At 32.2% G+C, this 5,667-nt stretch overlaps 1 long non-coding RNA gene across 1 annotated transcript; it reads right to left on the bottom strand.

Moving 5' to 3' along the window:
* Positions 1-1,368: 1,368 nt before the first annotated feature.
* On the bottom strand, positions 1,369-5,642 carry LOC110031803. The gene is made up of 4 exons (XR_002294771.1): positions 5,545-5,642; positions 5,404-5,459; positions 1,875-1,916; positions 1,369-1,721 (listed from the first exon to the last, which is right to left on the bottom strand). It is a non-coding gene; the product is annotated as an uncharacterized LOC110031803 (long non-coding RNA).
* Positions 5,643-5,667: the final 25 nt, after the last annotated feature.

Genomic DNA, 5,667 nt, shown 5'->3' with positions numbered 1-5,667 from the left:
TAATATATATATATATATATATAACATATATATATATATACCCATCAAAATAATACTATTATGAGTCATAAAATTCTCAAATAAAATTGAATGGATTTTTATTAATTTATATGATAACTTAAATGCACCCATGCATTTAAGCGTACAACATACCTAATTAAAGGAGAGGATTTTCACCTGTGGCAACCAACATAATTAAACTTTAATGCTAAGAATCCTAAATATAAGACTGAAGTTATTATTCATTCTAATTGAAATCACTTCCAACGAAAAGTTTCATAAATTCAGAAAAGATCAAAATCATTCAAACTTTTTTTAAAAATGAGTTTACTTAGATGAAATGATAGCGGTTGCCCATTACCAAAAACTTTTGAAAGACTAGTATTAGAGATGAATTTAAAAAATAATTTACAACTTAATGGATTTATTGATTTAACATAAAAAGACTATCACAAATATTTTGAATGTATTTCACACGTCTCATTTGTTTTTAATAATGTAATTGAATTGCCACTTAAACAAATATATTGGAACCAGGAGTAATTATTGCATGCATGCGGTGTCCGATCCTGACCGTAGATCACGGTGATCTACGGTTAGGATTATTTTCATTTTTTAAAAAAAAAAATTTAAGTGGGACCCACTGAAATACATCGGGACCGTAGATCAAGTGATTTACGGTCCGGATCGGACACCGCACGCAAGCTGCGTTCGGTGTCCGATCCGTATGAAATAATTTTTCTAGAACCAGATGTCTGCTTCGAACTTGACAAGACATCATTAAGTACGTACGCCACATAAAAACAACATAAACAACAAAATAATTTTTGAATAAGGCTCATTATGTTACTTACATGTTAAAATTCAAAATAAAAATATTAATGTCAAGCTCCCTCAAAATAAATAAAAATAAAACATTTTCTATAAAAAAATAACTATTTACAGGCAACCAATGTGCCCTTCAATACTTCCTAATTTACAATTCAATGAAAAATAAGGAGTGCTAGGATCCCACTGACAGTTTGATAGCAAGCAAAGACTAGCCGCTTTGAAAAGATATCACAAAAAGGACTCTAACCCATAAAATAAAGAAATGTTCGCATAAATACAACTCAATTTATATGTATTTACATATCCAACTCTAAAAAGTTAATTATTACATACAAACTACCTACCTTACCTGTGCATCAAAATGTATATTTCACTTTTTTAAAAGTTAAAATGATGGTATTTTGATGTGAAATGAAAATTTTGGGTGGTACAAATATAATAAGTAATGTTTGCAATAGATATGTAAAAACAAATTAATTGAGTGATATGTATGAAAATGCCTTTCATATAAATAAAATAAACACTAAAAAACCCGTGAAAAAAAACGAATAATTCAGAAAATTAATTGAATAGAGTGCAGTTACATTATCAAAGGTGAAAAACTGGTTTCTCAGTCCAAGATTTCCTATTAATTTATAAGGCGGCAATTAAACAAACAGATAAAGCATGCACTCCATCCTCAATAATCATCAATACGAGCACAGCTAACAAGAAAAAGTAGCAAGCATTACAATAATAAAGCTTTAGACCAAACATATTAAAAGTAAGTGATTCAGAAGGCTGATTTGAGCATATAACAGCAATTGCTATTTCTTCCCGCTGCTCTTCTTGAGTCCAGACCCTCCAAAAGTACCCTTCTGAGAAGCCTTGGCCTTCAACTCCTTCAGTGCCTATTTCAACACACGCGCGTGCGCACAAACAAAACAAAAAAAAAAAAAAGAAGCAGACAGAATATGGAGTTTTTTTAAATTTTAAGTTAAGAGTTTTCAATCCTTTAGAACCCAAGTCATTTAAATCATCAAAAACTTCATATAAGAACATACCTTCTCCTCATCTTTCTTCTTCTGGAGATGAGCAACGTCATCCTGAAATATACGAAGGACAAATTGAGAGAATTGAGATTATGAATATTCCAGGAGGCATGAGAGTCGTAGTTCCATATATATAAACTTACAACGATGAAATTAAGAAAAAAGTATGCAGCCAAAATCGAAGCTATAGCATTTGATTATTTGAATATTTTTCTAGATATTAAGATCAAAAGATCAAAGAAACATATATATATATATATATATATATATAAAAGGGAACTGGTATTTGGCAGAGGCCCAAACACTGATTTCGCATGCGCTAAGCTCCTTTTGCTATATATATATATATATATATATATGATCTATATATCTTACAGTAATAAGTACAACAACTATCTAATAGAAAAATATATATATATATATATATATACCCTAGAAATAAAACAGCCGAGATAAAAAGTTCTGGTTCAACTTAGATGAATGAAGAGCGAAGATATCTAAAATTAAGTTATAAAGGAAAAATTATTGATTCCAAGAAACTATGGGTTGAATTAAAAAAAAATTATGGGTTGAATTAAAAAAATATATGCTCTGCAAGCTTTAAACAATATGTACAAACATAAAGCAATAGATGATCTCGAATAGCCTCCCAAATATCTAGAGTAGTGGAAAATAATAGATGTGACTTTTCTATGATAGGTTTCACGGAGTTGATGGGCCATGCCATAGCCAATGAATTTTTGGATTATAATTTTGTCAGAGTCGAAATGTCTACTGTAGTGTTTGAAGCTCTCCTGTTAAATACCAAATTTTGTCTCTCACGTCGATTGTAAATTTTATGGATTGAGACCATTAGATGCAGTTGTGCCTGTTGAGTTTTATCACTGGTAGATAAGATGCTGTGTTTTGGGGATAATACTTAGCTCATACAGTCACGAGGGGGGCAGTAGGGTGAGGTGATATAGTTTTTGAATTACTGGAACGGGTAGATATAGTAGAGTTTCTTTGTGCCCCGCTCATCATTGTTGACTTATACAACATTTTAATAATCTAAGAAAAGAAGTATGCTTGTAGCAGTTATCTCGAGGGAAGAACAAAGTCATTTTGGAACCGATTGGGTATGCATCGGTTTCGAACACCATGATGTCAACAATAAGGATTTGACGCAAGTGAAGGCGAGGAGCAGTCGAGCGCAAACAATTTGGATCTGATGTGAAGGCGAGAGGCAGTCGAGCGGGGCAGTCGAGCGTAACAAGCGTGACATTCCGGGTAGCTGTGCGTAACCTAGTGGAGCGTCGATCGTGACAAGCATCGCAAGCAAAATGATAAACGGGATTCAGTGATATACAATGCTCTGATAACATGTAGGTTTTTTTGGGAGAAAATTATTCGTCTTCAATTACATAAAAAATGATTATAAGATAAACAGAGGAGAATGACTCTCATATTAAGAAAACAAAAAATTAGCTATAACTCTATATGCTAAAAGAAGTAAACAGAAACTATAACATATCAATAATTCCAACTTCTAGAAATAGAAAATACTAATAATAAAATATACAAATATAAAATCTTCCTAAAAAATCAATATTATACAGAACATTTAAAGGTAAGTTGACTTTGGTCCCCCATTGGTCCGCATGCCCCACACTTTCAAGCATGAAGCTCAACTGATTCATAGCTTGGCTAGGAATTCTTAAGGCCAATGTTTAACTTCAGTTCAGCTAATGCCACAGTACACATCGAGTTAAACCCCAAAATCACAAATTGTGTCCAACTTACTTGGAGAAATTGCAGTGCAATCTTCAAACAATCATTGAAAGCATAGATATGAAGAGTTGAAAGCTGAATGCAAATTGATATATATATGTGCATGAATTGCGTATTTTCAACAGCCATGATGATCTGGTTTCTATTAGTTAACCTACTTATCAACTTATGATATAGAGCTATAAAAATCCTGCAACTAGCGTTTTAAGTTTGAGGAACGGCCCACAATCTGTAGCATCGCCTTGTTCGTCTGTTCATTTTACAAGGGATCTTAATTTGAATGTAGGTCTCATGTTTTTTCATGTTAATTTCTTAAGGAATCTCCTTCTAATAGCCAGTTGCCATGATCTTAAAGCAACATGGTTTTTTTATCTTAACGATTCTTTCATACCCACATAATTAGCAGCAAATGGAGTCTAATAAATAAGAGTATACGCTTACCCAAAAACATTTTAATGCAGTATAAATATCGTCACTATCCTACCAAAGAAACATTCTTTGGGGTATAATCGATTACCAATTAAATAATATAATGTGCTCTCACTTATATATACTTGCTTAACAATTTATACATCTTTATTAAATTCTTCTAATGAGAACAACTATCTACCGACTCTATTTTATGTGATCGTGCATGTAAAATTAACCAAAAAGTTCACTGCTTTTTTCTATTACAAAATGTCTAACCAGCAGCTATTTAAAAAAAAAATTCATATTTAACTTCTTCTTTATGGCGTTGCAACAATTGTTCTGTATTGTAACTATTATTTTCATCATAACTATCCAAATGGCTCCAATAATGGAAAAAATTCTCATACTTAGCTGTATTGAATGCAAGGATCAATATCAAACATTCTTTTTTTTTCATGTTAAATTTCTTTGCTACTTTATTGCTTCAAGGAGGATGAGAGTAAATATTGCATATAGTGGTCATTTAGTCTTTTTTTATCAAGCATAAAAATAGCTGTTGAATTTTGACTCGAATAACTTAATTTTGAGTAATGATATCTTTTTGAAGGTAGCAAAGATAAAATATAATCATCCAACATCATGTCAAGATAATATCTTTCATCAATATAAATGCGTAGCATTTCATGAATTTCATCTTCCAACTCCTTGTTCTGACACTTTTGAATTTCATAATTCAAATATTAAAGGCCCACAAACAATAGCACTTGCCTAACAGCCAACCAGATGTTTATAATGAGTTAATCCTCCTCTTGTGCTTTTCCCATAGAACCTATCAATTTTCTTTTATTAAAATGGCATGATTCTACACTATATCCACCTTGCAAAGTTTTACCTAAATCTATCTAAAAGTATAAGCATAAGAGAGATGTTCAAAACGAGCCACAGAACAACACTATGCTGATGTTACCGATCATCTAAAAGTTTATACAGTCCAAATTCGAATCGGCCACCTTAGAGCTTAATTTACGAGAAGCATAAGCAGTAGAAGCAAACATTCTTCAGTTTTAGTGAAATCTATATGAATGAAAGCCTTTTAAGGTCATAATTAGCTTCCTATCTATGAAATTCACAAACTCCCGATCTATCTCTTCTTTCAAGTGCCATTTTTAACCTTTTCGAATTCTCTCTTACATTAAGATGCTTCAAAACAAAGAATAATGTACAAAACACATCGCCGTGCATAGTGAACAAGAAAATTTTAGGGATCTTCAAAAAAAGTAAAGTTCAACGTAGGAATAAAACATATGCAACCACATAAAAAGAAATTTTCAGGATATCTCCGTAAACCTATTCTCTTTACCTCGTCGTATTCCTTCTTTGCAGCTTTGGGTTGCTTGAGCGGTTTCGCCTTTCCACCTGAAAATAAAAAAAGGAATCCTAAAAGACGGGGTTCTTGTATCTGATCGATTATTAGGATTTGAAGATCGATCGACAATTTTACCTTGCTTGGTCGACATGGCTGCACACGAAAAAAAAAAGCTAGAGAAGCTGGAGACGAAAACACCGGAACACCTTCGAGGGTTGGTGTATATAGACAAAAGAGTTAAATGCATAATATATATAT

The sequence above is a fragment of the Phalaenopsis equestris genome, unplaced genomic scaffold (assembly GCF_001263595.1).
Source record: "Phalaenopsis equestris unplaced genomic scaffold, ASM126359v1 Scaffold000841, whole genome shotgun sequence".
Classification (NCBI taxonomy): Eukaryota; Viridiplantae; Streptophyta; class Magnoliopsida; order Asparagales; family Orchidaceae; genus Phalaenopsis; species Phalaenopsis equestris.
The sequence above is the reverse complement of the archived record's forward strand: the minus strand, read 5'-3'. Positions and strand labels throughout refer to the sequence as shown.